A 19,019-nucleotide genomic window follows, 5' to 3' on the forward strand; every position below is an offset into this window, starting at 1 on the left:
AATGTGGTAGAAGGAATTGCTATTTTATCCATAAGAGAAAAAGCCATTCAGATAAAGAGACTGTGCAGGCAGAGACGACAGCAAATGCCAAATGCATGAGGGGGAAGCACGTTTGGTGTTTGGGAGGAGTAATAAGAAGACCTGGGTCACAGTGTTAAGCAAAGTGAAAATGTTAGTTGCTCAGCCACGTCCAACTCTGAAATAGACTGTAGCCCTCCAGGGTCCTCTGTCCATGGAATTCTCCAGGCAAGAATACTGGAGTGGGTAGCCATTCCCTTCTCCAGGGGATCTTTCCAACCCAAGGCTTGAACCCAGGTCTCTTGCATTGCAGGCAGATTCTTTACCACCTGAGCCACCAGGGAAGCCCAGGTCACAGTGTTAGGCAGGGGCAAAATTCTGGGGGCCTCGTGGACCACTGTGGAGACTTTGGCTTTTACTTTGAGTAGGCAGGCACTGGAGAATTCCAAAGAGGAGAGTGGCACCATCTGATTAAATATGTTGTAACAGGGTCACTCTGGCTGCTGTTTTGATCATTGTGAGTGTGTGTACACGTGTTCATGCTGGGGGCAGGTACTCCATGGTGGAAGAAGTGCTGTTAGGACACTACTGCAAAGATCCAGGCAAGAGAAGGCGATAGCTTGGACCAGGATGGACAGTCTGGAACTGGCAAGAAGTGATTAGTTAGGCCCTGCAAGCCTTAGATGATACGGTCAACCAAACTGCCACTAAATCCGACATGGCTCATGAAAGAGAGGAGTGAGGGGTGACTCTGTGGTTGGGGCCTGAGCAACCAGAAATGTGGACCTGCCCTTTACTGAGCGGGGAGCGAGAGCAGGTCTATAGTGAGCTCCTGGAGCTGAGTTTACTGAGCTGGGAGACTGTGAGAGGCAGGTCTAGAGTGAGCTCCTCTAGCTGAGTTTTTCACTGGGTAGGTTGGAGGCACTAATTAAACATCCAAGAGGAAATGTTGCAAAGCAGTTGAGATATGAGTTTAGCAGCTGAAAAGGGAGGTTGTAGCAAGAAATATAAATTGAGAAGCATGAACTTTCAATAACATTTAAAGCTGTGACATTAGTGACATTTAGGGTATGGACTCTTTAAGGTTATTGTGCATGAACCCCTTTGAAAATTTGTTAAAATCCACAGACTCCTTCCCTGAATGACATTTTAAATGCACAAAATAAAATACATCTTAAATATGTTTTGGTATATATAATTGGTATAGAGAAAGCCAATTATAATAAAACACGTCATCAAAACATCTTAAAAGTTATACAGTAGTAAACTAATATTTTTATTGATACATTAAATAATGAGATCTAACAGTGAGCAAAATAATCACAGTCACTTCAAAGAAATCATATGCATAAATATTTCAAGATATCTGTAATAGTTATAATGAGATGGAAATATCTGCAATTTTTTACCGGCAAATAAACTGACAGATCTGGCTGATATTACCATGGTTTGGTTGTCTATGTTCACGATTTCAGGAAATGCAAAGTTCATCTAGAGGTTCATGAAAATAAAGAAATGTTTCCCTTTCAAGATCACAGAGACCAGGCCTGTGGACTCCAGGTTAAGAATTCCTCACTTAGCGGTGGAACACAGCTAGAGAAGAGGGGAGGGCCACGGGGCAGAACTTGGGATTCTCCAACATGAACAGGCAGGGGGAAAGGAGACATGGCAAGGAAAACGGAGAGAACGGGACAACATTTAAAATTAAAAGGAGACAATCTAAGTCAAGGAACGTGTTCCTCTTTAAATACCCTCAATCCTACCTATGCATTTGGCAGACAGCCTCAATGTACAGACTTCACTTCCTTATCAAGTCTTTTATTTACATTTGCATTTCCATAGTTTTAGAATTCCAGTTCCTTGATAAGGAATTGTGTTTGTATTATATTTAGGGAAACCCAGTTTTTTTCCTAGAGTATCCTTTATCCAGGGCACATTAATCACTAGTATTTTCAATTTTATGTAGAGTAAATTGATTTTCTATATGACATGCTTTCCTCTCAATCACTAGATTAGATTTTATGGGAAGTTCTAATGATCCCACAAAATAGCTACTTTATCCTCTTGGGCAAATATTATGTCACAATTTACCATCTAAACAATGGAAACTGCAGTTTATAATATATACTGAAATGTAGACTTTAATTGGCTTATTGAAGACATAAAGCTGATAATTTATGTGATGATGCTGATAACACACAATACTCATCCATAGCCACAAACAGAAGATGGAAAGGCTGATCATTAAATTGGGAAGTAGGAGGATACTGCTGAAGTATGTTGGAAATACATTCATATATGTTTTAGATATATACACATATATGCTGCTGCTGCTGCTAAGTCGCTTCAGTCGTGTCCGACCCTGTGTGACCCCATAGACGGCAGCCCACCAGGCTCCCCCGTCCCTGGGATTCTCCAGGCAAGAACACTGGAGTGGGTTGCCATTTCCTTCTTCAATGCATGAAAGTGAAAGGTGAAAGTGAAGTCGCTCAGTCGTGTCCAACTCTTAGCGACCCCATGGACTGCAGCCCACCAGGCTCCTCTGTCCATGGGATTTTCCAGGCAAGAATACTGGAATGGGGTGCACATGTATAAGACACTATAAATTGCTGTGTGCATCTAAAATGAAAGCCTAGAAAATTTATGGAAAAGCTCTGACAAATGACAACAAAATTGCAACATTAAGCCTACTACTAAAAGGCAGGTCAAAATCTGTTAATGTTAAAAATAGATATAGCTTTCAAGTATCTTCCTTTAGTCTATTTAGGTTGAAAGATAATTTGAGAACAACTGGGAAGTGTAAACACATACTGAAGATTAGACAATGATATTGGTGTTAATTCTCTAGGATGCAGTTACCCTGCTGTGGTTACACAGGAGGTTGTCTCAGAAATGAGGGCTGAGTGTGCAGGGCTGAGGTGACGCACTGTCTACAATTTAAAGTTTCAATAATTCAGGGGGGAAAAGTAAATGTCTCTGTGTGTACCTATGTGTGTAGAGAGAAAGAGAAAGACAAAAAAAAAAAAAAAACAGAGAAAGGAGACAGGATATGAGGGAAAGTGTTAATTACTGAATGTTAGAAAATAACAAAGGTATTCACTCTACTAGTCTTTAAATTTTTCTATAGATGGGAAAACTATCAAAATTAAAAGCTGTGGAAAAAATTCCACAGAAATGTATATACTGCTAATCTCCTACAATAATGGTATGTAAATCTATAATAGATATACCTAAAACAAGGAGGTAATGATGTATACAGTATAAATTTTAAAAGAAACATGAATTTCATATAAACTGAATTCAAAATACAAATCATTAAATAGGACAATCATCTCATATGCATTAAAAGTGTGATACACAGGGAAGAATAACTTCCTGATGCTCCCTTAGTTGTGCCCTTCCAATTCAGGGTCTCTAATCTCAACCAGATCTCACTGGTGCTCAAAAATTATCAGTCCTCAGTTTCTCCAAAGCTCCAAAGGCAGTATTTACATTGTTATCATTCTCAAAAGTTCCATTACTCTTTGAGCAGATGATCTCACTTGCAAATCCAAAGAAAACAGAAACATCAGATGGGAAGTCCTTCCCCTGCATGCTCTGTGGTAGATGCTGCCATCTGGCTGATCCAACTGCCATTTAAAGTCTGTGATTTCTTCCACTCCCAGCCTCTCTTGGAGTGACGCCTGGCCATGTGACCCAGTACTGGCCAATGAGAAGTAAGCAGAGGGATCCTAAGGCCTCTGGAAACACTTTCCTGGTTAGAAGACCAAGTGTGGCCAGCAGCGTTCCCTCCCCCTTGCTTCCCGCCTTGCTCGTGGCCTGAGAGGGAAGGGTGAATGCAGGGAGGCCCACCCCCTCAGTGGACCTCCGCGCGGTGTACCCTGTCACTAAGCGCGGAAGCCATGTCAGCAGTCGCTTCCCTGAGAGAAACACTGTCACTTGAGAAAACTACACCTCTGCAAGAGTGAGGCACTCTTAGCTGGGTTTTCTGCTATTTGCAGTGGAAAGCATTCCTAGCTGACACTGAAGCTGTTGTCTCCCTTTCAGAGTTAAGAGGGCCCCTTATCCAGCACTGTGGATCCCATTCCCACCTTCTCAGAGGCCCCTCTATTGACTGCACTCTGTCCCCTTCAATATCTTCAACCTTTCTCTATTTCACATCATCAGTGTTTCACATACTCATTTCCCTTGTACTAAATAAAACTTTCATGTATAAAACAAACTGTCCCTCAATCTGCCATCTTCCTGAGCTGCTTCTGCCTTCTCTCTATCCCTCCTTTCACCATCATTCGTAAAAGAGCTGTCTACATCCACAGTCTCCAGTTCCTTATTTCCTATTCCTCAACTCAGTGTATCTGGATTGTGCCCTGGCTACTACTAAAAGTGCTTTTGCCAAGGTTACCAGCTACATCTTACTGCAAAATCCTATGGGAATTTTCTTATTTTTAACTTAGTTGACCTCTTTGTCGCATTTGACACCATGACCATACTATCCTTTTTGAAATATTTTCTCCCTTAGAATTTTAAAAAGTATTATGTCCTAGTTTTCCTTCCTTCCTCTGGCGGATCCTTCTGAGCCTCTTTTGAAGGATTCTGTTTTTGCCTGTTGGTATGAAATTAGTATCTATATATTGCTGTATCTCCAATCTGCATCTCTTCAGGAGCTCAAACCCTCCTCTTGCCCATGTTTTCTTTCTCCACAAATGGTACCATCCACCCAGTGCTCCAAGCCAGAGTCTGAAAGGATCCGTGATGTCCCCTCTCCCCCTTGTTCCTCAAATCCAGTTAATAGTAATCCCTGTGAATTCAGCGTCCTAAAGCTCTGTGACCAGCCCCCTCCTTCAGTCCTGCTAATCTTCTCCCAGGTTAACCTCTTCCGGCATCAGCTTCCTAAACCTCTCCCTCAGGTGACCTCATCTCTAGGCTGTTGTTCTGGCAGTCTTGCCATCCTCTCTTACTTCTAAGCTTGTGTGCATGTCCTCTGACCAGAATTTGATTTCACAAGGCTGAGTATCACTAGTACTAACCTTTAAATTCTTAGTTTAGATTTCCACTGCTCTGGGACCTTAAGCTGGCTGGGTGTTCCTGCTATGTGTCTGCATAACATCCTATACCCTTACTATCTTATTTTTGTTTTGTTTTGCTACATAAGGACACATTTCATTTATCCAAATACATTCCTTAGATTATAATGCCAAGATTTGAATTTCCTTGGCACTAAGACAACAATTTTCTGTATAGCACAGGCATTCATTAATGGTTGTGGATTGAATCCCTGTAATATTAAGGATCTGCATTTATTTTTTTAAGGAGTCACTTACTCTACAATGAAAAAAAGGACATAAATTTAAAGAAAGCCATTAAAATGACTTTAGTAGTCATTTAGACAATTATATTCTACTTATTGAGGAGGGCATGGAAACCCACTCCAGTGTTCTTGCCTGGAGAATCCCCAAGATAGAGGAGCCTGGCAGGCTACCATCCATGGGGTCACAAAGAATCGGACATGACTAAGCAACTAAGCACAGCACAGCATTCCACTTATCAGGATGGATATATGCTACTTTTGAAGACAAGAAGTGACCTTTTATCGTCCCTGAGGTATATAAATTGGTTATTGCCTATTGCAGTAAAAATTCCAAGAAAAATAATTAAACAAATTATGTATAAACCACTAACTACATCTATATGGATTGTCCACAAGGAAAAGGGCATAAAATGCATTCAATCACTTCAGTGTTGGTGAGACTGGAACTCTCATATACTGCTGGCAGGACAGTAAGATGATACGATCACTTTGGAAAACTCCATACCTATTTCTTAAAAATTAAACACGCACCTATCATATACCCCAGCCAGTAAAAATGCGTGAGGAAAAATTATGGAGTGATAGAAATGTGCTATATATCTTGATTGTGACAATAATTATATGAGCCTACACATTTTTCAAAAGTCATCAAATTGCATACTTATATGTAGTGACATTATCTTATGTAAATTAACTCAATTAGTTTTCTTGATTTTTCAAAAAATTTGCAAATATTTTGACTGGGTACTTTGATGAATTAAAGAAGTGCTATCTTAAGATACGATAAGGTTATTTTGTTTATAAAAACTAAAAAATAATGTCCTATAATTTATAGTTACATCCTGTTAATAACATACTGACAGAATGTTTTAATGACTAAGATTTGCTTCAGAACGATCCAGACCAGAATTATGTGGAAGCATTTAATAAACAAAACTTACCATATATTGAGAACTATTGAAGCTGGGTGACTGATATGTGGGTTACACTATACATTTATCTCGACTTTTTTGTAGCCTTTTGAGAATTGTTAGTTTAGAAAGTAAAATAAATAAAAGTGTAAAAATATTTAAATGCATCCAAAAGCTTTAACATGATGTAAGTAAAAAATTTAATTAAATAAAGTCTAATTAAGTCAATCTAATTTAATCATCAGAGAAGCAGAGGCCAACAAGACCAAATAATTTAAAAATAAGACCCTTATGTAACAGTGTTACACATAAATTCAGAAATAACAGCGTGACATTCTTGAAACGTCAGATTATTACCAGGATTTACTGTAATTAGTTTTCTTTACTTAATATGCATGTGCTTCAGATTACAAAACCAAGAAGTTGCTTTGTATGATGAACCAAAGGCTGACGCTTTGATCAGCTGAAGCTTTTAAAAATTTTTCAACAATCTAATTGTCAACACAATATAACTTAATACAAAAAATGCCATCTGAATTCCAGATAAATTTTAAGATAAGTCACCTATTTCTTGATTCTAAGGAGAAAATGGACTTTTTCCCCAGGTTATATAAGCTATGTACATGGGGTTCCCCAGTGGCTCAGGTGTTAAAGAATCCACCTGCACTGCGGGAGACCTTGGCTAGGAAGATCCCCTGGACAAGGGAACAGTTACCCACTCCAGTATCCTGGCCTGGAGAATTCCATGAACAGAGGAGCCTGGCAGTCTACAGTCCATGAGGTCACAAAAAGTCAGACTGGATTGAGCGACTTTCACTTTCTTTCACTTCAAGTAGCTCAGCTGGTAAAGGATCCGTTTGCAATGCAGTAGACCCCAGTTCAATTCCTAGGTCGGGAAGATCCACTGGAGAAGGGATAGGTTACCCACTCCACTATTCTGGCCTGGAGAATTCCATGGACTGTATAGTCCATGGTGTCGCAAAGAGTTGGACACAACTGAGTGACTTTCACTTTCATGCACATGTACGACCAAAGGGTAATATTGTCCTCTTTATTGCTAAATACAAAATATGTTTCAGTACAATAATATAAGTTTACAAAGGAAAATTCTGTCTATATGCCAACACACTCAACATCCAAGAAAAAAAGATCAAGGCCAAAAATTCAAAGAAGTAAATGTCAGTTTTAAAATTTATCAATGATGTTTCAAGCCAAATATGGTTTGGGGATATGATTTGGAACAAAATACCTGACAAAAACTGTTAAATCAATTCATCCTTTCAATTCTATGTTCATGTGCTTTAGGATTTCAGATCATTAGCACTTCTATGACTATTTGCTTCTACCTCTAAATTGTAAGCTCTCTGAATGCAGGCGCTCAGTCCTAAGTGGTGTTTGTATCTCCCATTAAACCCCCATACAACATTGGGGTTCACAAAAATAAAAGCCTGGAGCCAAATGAATAAAGCCCACATCACATACTGAGGCACCCTAGATCTTAGAGCCATATTGCTCACAGATGGGGTGGCTGACTGCCTCACAATTCCCAGGTGGCCACACCTGTGTGACACCCTTTCTCTGGTTAAAGACTCTACCATCTGGTCACACAAACCAAGAGCAGCATGCAAACCAAGCCTGATTAATGAGAGTCCTTCTTCAAGATCTTAGAAATGGATTCTGAGAAGGAGCCATTGCATCCTTTTCCTCTAAAATCTGAGAGCTTTAGGCACATGAGCTTTGGCGCTGTCAGGGGCTACCTGTTTAGTTTCACAGAGAAGCTAGTTTCTACAGCTAACATCCAGAAAGCAGAGTCGGGAGACAGCACGTGGTCAGATGAGCCAGGCATCCCTGAAGTCAGCTTCACCCCTGCTCTTCCCACAGTTAGGTTCATGTAAGGACTGCATCACTAGATGCCAGAATTCCAACTAACACAGACAGAGTTTTGTATTACTGTAAGGACTTTTGGAATTTATGGAGTCCCAAATCCTCATGCTAGTTATTAGGAAGATGGATTATAAAGGATAAGTACCTTGCCTAAAGTCTCACAATGAATTTGTAAGGAAGTAGGAAGCTCTGGAAGATTCTACAGCTGGCTCACCCTCACTCATCCTAACTCCAACATTTTTCAGTGTTCTTGCAGCTAGGGTGCAGGCACGTGGCCAGGAGAGCTGTCTAGCCAGGACTTGGATGAGAAATGAGCAGTGAGAGGTGACGGCCGTGCAGGAGCTGGTGTCTTCTGGGAAGGCTGGTGGTGGAGCCGTGTGGTGCTTCCAAGACAGAGAAGGTGGACCCGGACACACCCCTGCTGCCTGCCCAAGGCAGCAGTGGCTCCGCAGTACCATTCCGTGTCTGTGCTTTGATTGAGAAGCACCCAAACTTCGTGTTCCCAAAATTCTGGGAGCCATCTAATAGCTTTTAATAAATCTCTTTCTACTTAAACTACCTAGAGTTCTGCTAAGACTAGGAACCTTGACTTACATGGAATTTGGTCCCTGGAAATTGGGTTCTGTGCCTAAAATGTACAAATGGGTTACTGGAGGAGGTGGAGCTCAGAGCAGGAAAGGCACACATCCTGGATGCAGAAAGCTAGTAACTCTGTGACACAAAATGCTGTCAAACTATCCCCTGTTGTACCTCAGAAAACAGACGAGATGCTCTGAATGTTCCGTTAGAGGAAATAATAAGAAAACTTTGCCTAAAATAAGGAGATTTAATAGGAGTACTCAGAATCCCTCAACTTCTTCCCAAATTCAGTATCACTTAGAAATTGTTTTCAACTGCATCAAAACCTAAAACAAACAAACAAAAACCAGGGACTTAAATCTGGGATTTATTTTCCCTCAAGCTTTGAAGATTAATGGACATTATAAAGGAAGAGTCAGTCTACACACTTAATTATGTTGAAAATGGCAATCCCAAATCATCAGGAAACAGTGAAATGATGAGCAATTTGCAAAGAAGAGAGAGGAATAGATAATACGCTATGGCAAGAGTTCACTGAGATTGCTTTGTATTTTGCTCATGGATGCTGCTTTGCAGCTTAAAATGTATTCTGATATATTCCCCCTCTCTTTCCTCCTGTCTCTCTCCCCTTTACTTCCCCCTCTCCCCTTCTCTTGTCTTTCTTTGAGAACCCTATAACCCTATAGGATATCTGGGCAGGCATTATTCATTATTTATTGTTGTTCTCAAAGAAGAGAAGGAACTGGGGCTTTAAAAAGTTTTACAACTATTTTAACATTAAAAATCAAGTGTTAGAATCATTAATTAGAAGTAGAGCAGATCCAGGTTTGGTGAGGCCTGAAGCTAATATAATTTGCAGAAACTTTGTAAGGAAAATAATACAAAACTAAAAATATAAACTCTTATATGAAAGTTAATAAGAAAAACCACAAATTGTAATTTTACAAAGCTGAAAAATATCACCAATATCACAGAATATGGCTAAAAGAATAATTTTTTAGTAATTAACTGCTTAATATCTTCTCCAATATCTTTTCCTACATGTCTATGCTGTATAATCTGATCGCCTCTTCATATGAAAATAATTTTTTACATATAAATGTCTATGTAAATAGTTAAAAAGTTTTTCATTCTTCAGTGAAGCAGATTTAAATGTATTCTTTATTATTAATAGTTCTGAAAAAAATATTCAGCTTCACAACTCTTTTATGTCCTGTAAGCTTAAGTTTGGGAAATAAATTTCTTTCATCCCCTTGCTATAGGAGGTCAGAACACTGCCATTCTCTTGTGGAAGTTAATCTTACATGCTTTATGACAACACTCAACCAGCTTGTAACTGATGGTTTATTTTGTGTGATATTATGAGTTTTATGCTATTTTATTTATGTCAGTGCTGCTGCTAGGTGTGCTTGGTCATATCCAACTCTTTGAGACTCCATGTACCCTGCCAGGCTCCTCCGTCCATGGAATCTTCCAGGCAAGAATACTGGAGTGGATTGCCATTTCCTCCTCCAGTGGGTCTTCCCAATCCAGGCATTGAATACGCATCCCTTACGTTTCCTGTATTGGCAGGTGGATTCTTTACCACTAGCACCAGTGATGTTAGTATTTGTTGTCAAATCAACGTTACATTGTAAGAAAGTTGTAAGAAACTTTCTTACAATTTACAGTTTGGTGGAAGTGGAAAGAGATTATAAGAGTCCTGCAGATAAAACACAGTACTCTTAGAAAATTTACAAAACATCTGCCTCTTTGAGCACCACAGTAGGAAGGGGCCCATGCATCAGGGATCCTGGAGTTTAAGCTTCATTGGCTTTATGGTGAATATGCCTCTCTGCTTTTTCCATAATGTGTTCCTTGTTTTAATTTAACGTGATTCTTTCTGTGACTTTATTTGGATATAATTGACGTACAACATTGTATAAGTTTAAGGTGCACAATGTGATGATTTTATATATCTTGCAAAATGTTTACCACAATAAGGTGAGTTAACAAATCCTTTGCCTCACATAATTACCAAATTCTTGTTATGGTGAGAGCATTAAAGCTCGACTCTCATGGCAACTTTCAAGGTTACAGTACAGCAGCGTCAGCTCTAGTTACCCTGCTGTACATTAGATCCCCAGAACTTATTCAACTCGGAACTGAATCGTGTACCTTTCAACTACCACCTCCCCATGTCCCCTGCCCCTAGGCCCTGGCAACCACCGTTTGACTGTGTTTCCAGGAGCTCAATGTTTTTGATTCCATATATAAGTGAGATCATACACTATCTATCTTTCTCTCTCTGACCTATTTGATTCAGGCTAATAACTTCAAGGTGCATCCACATTCACATGTGTGTATATCACATTTTCTTTATCCATTCAAATATTGATGAACAAGTTAGTTGCTTCCATGTCTTGACTACAGTACATAATTTTGTGAGGAACATGTAGGTGCATGAGTTAGTCTTTTCATTTCTTTTGGGCAAATACCCAGAAATAGAATTGCTAAATCATATGGCAATTCCATTTATACTTTTTTAAGGACTCTGCATACTGTTTACTATTTTGGCTACACCAGTTTACATTGGTGTGAAAGGGCTCCCTTTTCTCTAAATCCTCACAAGCACCTGTCACGCTTGTCTTTTTGATACTAGCCATTATAACAGGTGTCAGGTAATAACTCCCCGTGGCTCTGGCTTACGTTTTGCTGATGGTCAGTGGTACTGAGCACCTTTCCATGTACTAGCACCACACTTGTATGTCTTCTGGGGGAAAATCTCTCTTCAAATCTTCTGCCCGTTTTTAACTGGGTGGTTTGGTTTTCTGCTGTTGTACAAATTCCTTATGTATTAAAAAAATTAACTCCTTGTTAGATATGTGCAAATGTTTCCACCCCTTCTGTAGGTTGCCTTCTCATTTTGTGGACTGTTTCTTTTTCTGTGCAGAGGCTTTTTAGTTTAATGTAGTCCCACTTCCTGATTTTTGCTTTGCTTTAATTTTTAAAATGTAAGTCTTGCTGTACCAAAATTCAACTCTCTGCTCCACTTTAATCATTGGTAGAAGAAGAGGAAAGAAGTGGCCATAGAACAGAACATTTCCTGTGACATTATTGTCACTGGAACATTTTACTTCTCTTCTTGGGAACCAAAGGAGGACACCTGCCCTCTCTCATCTGACCTACTTTATCTCTCTAAGCCTCTGTTTCTCCGTATGTAAAATGGGGGTACTCAAGGCCTTTCACAACTTATGTCCGAATGAATGAATGAGTTCACTGGATCAGAACTCTGAAGGCTCGTGAGAGACCTGGCCCTGTGACTGGAGCAGGACCATTTCAGGTATGAGGAGAGAGCCAGAGAGCCATGGGGAAGGGACTTGTGTGCTGGGGGTGGTATGGCACGTGGCACCATGAGACCTATCATAGGGCACCAGGACAGAAGAGACTGTTCTGGAGAAGTAGATGGGAGTGTGGAAGGACTGTAAACCAGGATTGGAGTGGTGGCATGGGCACAGCAAACCTAATATGAATTTTACCATGTTGCTTTATCTGGGACTTCACTTAAGTCCATCATTTGGAATACACATAATGGGAAAATACCGACAGCACACTTAATGTCAGGAGGTTTCTAAAATTTTCATAAGTATTACGAGAAGGGGTATACATCAGATGAATGTTTAAAAGATATTAAAATGCTCAAAGGCAAAAGGGATGGAAGTACAGTACAGTCCTTGTAACTTAGCACACATTGCCGAGTTTAGGAGGGCTAAGTAATGAATGTTATAATTGAGCTGGTGATAAGAAAGCAAGGGATTCTTGGACAAATTCTTAGAGTTACTGTAAAAATATGTATATTTGCCCATTCCAGTCCTGGCTGGTACAATTTCTCTTCAAAAGTTTTTCACTGCCGCCTTCTATTTATGATGTTGCTATTTAGTCGCTCAGTCGTGTCCAGCTCTTTTTGGGACCCCATGGACTGCAGCCCATCAGGCTTCTCTGTCCATGGGATTCCCAGGCAAGCATACTGGAGTGAGTTGCCATTTTCTTCTCCAGAGGATCTTCCTGACCCAGGGATCGAACCCGAGTCTCCTGCATTGAGGCAGATTCTTCACTGCTGTGCCACTGTGGAAGCCCCGTTTGTTTATGATGTACTGAAAGCCAAAGGACTACTTCCCAGGGACCCTATTAGCAAAGAGTAGAAATTAACAAATGAATAGGTCAAAATAAGGCACAAATCTGTGGTTGCATAGCATGAAAGATTATTTTCTGGACCATATAAATATCTCTAGTCTGCATGATTACTATAAGGGGTTTATTATTATCTCTTCCCAATTATGCCATCCATGTCCACAAAAATAAACATCCTATTAAAAATAGATGATAACACTCTGAGTCCCTCATAAATTAATAATAATTAACTTTATCTTGAGAATACTACTTGACACATGGTAATGATCGCTTCAAAAATGCTAAAATTACATTTGCAAAATTCCTTTTTTGAAATTTTTCTTCTTTTATTTCCTTGATACTGATTACTTTCTTCATGTAACAGGTGATTTTAAATTACATGTGTTTCTCCTAAGAATATCCACAACGTATTGATAGATGATCTGTAGTTATTGCATAGTTTATTACAGAATGAATTAATTATCCTACTTTGAAACAGAATTATAGCTTATTAGTATGCAAATAAAATGTCTTATTTTAAAATATTAAGAATTCAGCAACCATTTTCTTTGGAAGGTCACTAAAAGGGAGTGGAACTTGTTCTGAGGACTAGTTCTGCCTCTTCTTCCAAAGACCTACTTGTCTTTAATTAAGTCAGTCTATTTCTACATAACATAATTTTCCTTTTTAGTGAAATGCAGATCATATCAGCTTCCTAACCACTGCACAGAGCTATTATGATGACATCAGATATGGTGGCATCAGATGTGAAACATTGCTTCAAGTACAAATATGAGATATAATTATTTTAATAAGACTGGTAATTAAACTTCTACTTTTCCCTTTTAGGTTTACTGTCAATCCCTCTGTCTAAAACCAACTTAATGAATCTATTTTGACAATTTAATTATGTGACTAAAATGATGTTCATGGGTACATCAAGAAAAATAGACATAGATACTGCGTTCCAAAGATAGGCTTCCAAACAACAAATTAAAAGTTGTCTTTCACAATAACCTTTCCTTTTAAGTTCTGCACTCACTAGCTCTAGTTCAGTGGGTTAAATATGATAATTAAGCCACCTGGAAACTAATAGAGCACATATTTCTATGAACAGTGAAACATTTACACTCTGACATCTGGTTCCTGTCTCTGGGCTTCCCAGGTGGCTCAGACGGTAAAAGTGTCTGCCTGCAATGCGGGAGACCTGGACTCGATCCCTGGGTCGGGAAGATTCCCCTGGAGAAGGAAATGGCAACCCACTCCACTATTCTTGCCTGGACAATTCCATGGACAGAGGAGCCTGGTAGGCTACAGTCCAAGGGGTTGCAAAGAGTCAGACACGACTGAGCCAAGTTCACTTTCTTGGACATTTTTTCCTATTTCTGGATTTTATCAAGCATCTAAAATTTCCTATATAATTCTAAATGGCCCCTAGTTTATATCCTGGCCTTACCACACACTAGTCATACAAAATGAAACACAAAGAGTTTTGCTATTTTGTGAGTTTTATAAAATGAAATGAGTAATAAACTGCAAAAATTATGAAACCAAGAATTCTTTTTCTAAAAGTGTTATTGAAATAAAACATTTAGTTAATATCTTGTGGAACTTACCTACTATTTAATATAGAAGAGAAAATTTCTGAAATTTCTAAACAGAAAAGAATCTTACTAAAGTTTTGAACAGATATTTGAGCTATTTAATATATCTGGACTATGAATAACAGTATTATTTTTCCTCTTCTAAAATTTAATAAATTACCTTGTAATATTATTCAAGCCTTAATAATTCAGTCATAAAGGCCTTAGGCCACATTAAAATGAAACTCTTGCTCCTAATGGTTCAAAGTACAGATGCTAGAACTAGACGGTAGTGGGTGCAAAATCTGGTGCTGTCCCTCAGAGCTGTTAGACCACAAATTACTCTCTGTGCCCGAGTTTCCTCGTTTATAAAACAGATATGCTAATAGACCTACCGGGAAAGACGGTAAGAGCCAAAGGACAACACAAGTAACGCACTCAGAACAGCACCTGACACTCGTCAGCCCCGCAGTTACTGCCAATTGTTCTTTGTCACCGTTATTTCTCTGACACTTTCCCACCTTTGACTGATACTTAAGTGAAAGCAATCACGATAAGCCAGGATATCTACAAATGCTCTGGCACAAATAAGATGGTCACATCATGATAAATATGCCTATTAGGATTTTAAGGTCCTAAAAAGGGTTAAAGATGTGAACAGAAAGCTTATATAGGATGTACGTATAATAATGCTGCTGGAATAAATGTATAAATACAGAAAAAACTACCTACACAAGGTCAAATTAATTGTCCATAATTTAATGACACATTTTCATACTTCATTTAATTTAGCGATTCATATTTTTAAAAATAACCTCAATATATCTTGGACTAAATTAATGAAATTGATTTCTAATGGGTGACATTGTACAGGAGTCAGGGATCAAGACCATCCCCATTGAAAAGAAATGCAAAAAAGCAAAATGGCTGTCTGGGGAAGCCTTACAAATAGCTGTGAAAAGACAAGAAGTGAAAAGCAAAGGAGAAAAGGAAAGATATAAGCATCTGAATGCAGGGTTCCAAAGAGTAGCAAGGAGAGATAAGAAAGCCTTCCTCAGCAATCAATGCAAAGAAATAGAGGAAAACAACAGAATGGGAAAGACTAGAGATCTCTTCAAGAAAATGAGAGATATCAAGGGAACATTTAATGCAAAGATGGGCTCAATAAAGGACAGAAATGGTATGGACCTAACATAAGCAGAAGAGATTAAGAAGAGGTGGCAAGAATACACAGAAGAACTGTACAAAAAAAGATCTTCACAACCCAGATAATCACGATGGTGTGATCACTGACCTAGAGCCAGACATCCTGGAATGTGAAGTCAAGTAGGCCTTAGAAAGCATTACTAGGAACAAAGCTAGTGGAGGTGATGGAATTGCAGTTGAGTTATTTCAAATCCTGAAAGATGATGCTGTGAAAGTGCTGCACTCAATATGCCAGCAAGTTTGGAAAACTTAGCAGTGGCCACAGGACTGGAAAAGGTCCGTTTTCATTCCAATCCCAAAGAAAGGCAATGCCAAAGAATGCTCAAACTACCACACAATTGCACTCATCTCACACGCTAGTAAAGTACTGCTCAAAATTCTCCAAGCCAGGCTTCAGCAATATGTGAACCGTGAACTTCCAGATGTTCAAGCTGGTTTTAGAAAAGGCAGAGGAACCAGAGATCAAATTGCCAACATCCAATGGATCATCAAAAAAGCAAGAGAGTTCCAGAAAAACATCTATTTCTGCTATATTGACTACGCCAAAGCCTTTGACTGTGTGGATCACAATAAACTGTGGAAAAGTCTGAAAGAGATGTGAATACCAGACCACCTGACCTGCCTCTTGAGAAATTTGTATGCAGGTCAGGAAGCAACAGTGAGAACTAGACATGGAACAACAGACTGCTTCCAAATAGGAAAAGCAGTACATCAAGGCTGTATACTGTCACCCTGCTTATTTAACTTATATGCAGAGTACATCATGAGAAACACTGGGCTGGAAGAAGCACAAGCTGGAATCAAGATTGCTGGGAGAAATATCAATAACCTCAGATATGCAGATGACACCACCCTTATGGCAGAAAGTGAAGAGGAACTAAAAAGCCTCTTGATGAAGGTGAAAGAGGATAGTGAAAAAGTTGGTTTAAAACTCAACATTCAGAAAACAAAGATCATGGCATCTGGTCTCATCATTTCATGGGAAGTAGGGAAAGAGTGGAAACAGTGTCAGACTTTATTTTGGGGGGCTCCAAAATCACTGCAGATGGTGACTGCAGCCATGAAATTAAAAGATGCTTACTCCTTGGAAGAAAAGTTATGACCAACCTAGATAGCACATTGAAAAGCAAGGACATTACTTTGCCAACAAAGGTCCATCTAGTCAAGGCTATGGTTTTTCCAGTGGTCATGTATGGATGTGAGAGTTGAACTGTGAAGAAAGCTGAGCACCAAAGAATTGATGCTTTTGAACTGTGGTGTTGGAGAAGACTCTTGAGAGTCCCTTGGACTGCGAGGAGATCCAACCAGTCCATTCTGAAGGAGATCAGCCCTGGGATTTCTTTGGAGGGAATGATGCTAAAGCTGAAACTCCAGTACTTTGGCCACCTCACGCGAAGAGTTGACTCATTGGAAAAGACTCTGATGCCGGGAGGGATTGGGGGCAGGAGGAGAAGGGACGACAGAGGATGAGATGGCTGGATGGCATCACTGACTCGATGGACGTGAGTCTGAGTGAACTCTGGGAGTTGGTGATGGACAGGGAAGCCTGGTGTGCTGCGATTCATGGGGTCACAAAGAGTTGGACTTGACTGAGTGACTGAACTGAACTGATAATAGATATTGACATGCTTTATATGCTGAATTTTTTAATAAAAACAAACACTTAATTCTAAATCACTGACCCCTTTTTAGTCAATAGTGAGAAATTTTCCAGCAAGAATAGAAAAAAATACTTCTAAAGAGCAAACAACATATAGTAAGAACAAAGTAGAAGTTAAAAATTTAAATTCACAACTCTAAAAAGTTTTGAAGAAAACAATATATGTGACACCCAAGAGCCTAAACATAACTCAAATATTAAAGTTCGAACAAGGAAGGAAGGGAATGGAATTGTGGTAAGTTTTGCCATAGGCACACAGAATATTCAAATTGGACTATAAACTTGTTTTAAAAATATAAATTAAAAAATATATACACACTGTAAAACAGAAGTAACCCCAAATTAATTACCCATTAAAACTTAACTAGGCTAACCTTTACAATAAATACTTTCGTATACAAATTAAGAATACAGTAAGTCTCCTACATACAAATGGGTTCTGTCCCAAGAGCGGGTTCGTAAGTCTAGTTTGTTCATGAATCCAACAAAGCTAGCATAGGTTCCCCACTAACACAACTGGCTGTATTGTACTATACTGTAATCAGTTTATAATACTTCTCACAGAAATACTACATTAAAAAAGCACAAAAATAGAGAAAACATTTTCAATCTTAAGTACAGAATCTTGAAAAGTACAGTAGTTCCAGCCACATCACTGCTGCTTTTATGCATGCATCTGGACATCCGGGGCTTAAAATAAAAATACTGCACTACCGCGCTCTGTACGATGCATGTGTCCTCCATGGCTCAGTCGTGCCCAACTCCCTGTGACCCCATGGACTGTAGCCCGCCAGGCTCTTCTTTCCCTGGGATCCCTCAGGCAAGAATACTGAGCGGGTTGCCATTTCCTACCCCAGGGGATCTTGGCAACCCAGGAATCAAACCTGCGTGTCTTGCGGCTCCTGCACTGGCGGGCAGATTCTTTACCACTGAACCACCTGGGAAGCCACTTATACAGTGTGTTACAGTAAAGTGCACAAAAGCACAGCCTTTTGTAGAGGTTGTATGCAGGTGACAATGTACACCAGACACGTGAACTAACTTATGTGACTGAACATGTGAATGCATGTCCACAGCTTTGAAAAGTCCACAACTTCCAGGATCATATGTAGGGAACTTACTGTATATCAACCTGCTAATTTGCACTGGAATGAGAAATCTCCTGTTCTACCCACTCTATTAAAATTTTCTTTAGCTTGTGCTCCAATGTTTACTCAGATCCTAAAACATGAACCTCACTATAATCCTCCAAACCAGTTTCTTCAAACTTGAGTTCTGCAGCAAAGTAAATGTGATTTAAAAATATTCCTGAATTTATACTAGATCAACTTCAATGATCCCTTAGTTTTGGTTTGTCATCCACTTTGGATTTAAATAACAATTACAGTCAAAGCAGGGCAATCTAGGGTATTAAAGGCCATGAGGCCCTCCTGAATGTGGTTTTAGCTTCAAACCACAGCATCTGACATATTATAGCCTCAGTGTCCTTATTTTCTAAATAGTCTAAAATTAAAGAGTTCCTATTTGACCCAGTAATTATATGTACAAGTACCTTTTGTATTTTTAAGAGACTAGAGTTTTGGGTTTTGCTTAAAGTTTAATTATTAATCTATTACATATGATCAAAGAATTGGACCTATAAAATTTCTATTCTCTGAAACAGATTATAGTAATCTTGAGGATGCTTGGAAATAATCTTGAGGATGCTTGGCATACTTATC

General features: G+C 39.2%; 1 long non-coding RNA gene across 2 annotated transcripts in view; it reads right to left on the reverse strand.

Moving 5' to 3' along the window:
- Nucleotides 1–19,019, reverse strand: part of LOC132342570 (uncharacterized) — a 137,405-nt gene that overhangs the window by 74,164 nt on the left and 44,222 nt on the right. The window contains exon 7 of one of the 2 annotated variants that reach the window (XR_009490978.1): nt 12,304–12,864. The exons of the other annotated variant lie outside the window; for it this stretch is intronic. This is a non-coding gene — a long non-coding RNA (uncharacterized lncRNA). Of the gene's footprint in view, nt 1–12,303; nt 12,865–19,019 lie in introns of those variants that run through there. 2 annotated transcript variants of the gene reach the window in all.

This window comes from Bos taurus, chromosome 17 (assembly GCF_002263795.3).
Source record: "Bos taurus isolate L1 Dominette 01449 registration number 42190680 breed Hereford chromosome 17, ARS-UCD2.0, whole genome shotgun sequence".
Lineage (NCBI taxonomy): Eukaryota > Metazoa > Chordata > Mammalia > Artiodactyla > Bovidae > Bos > Bos taurus.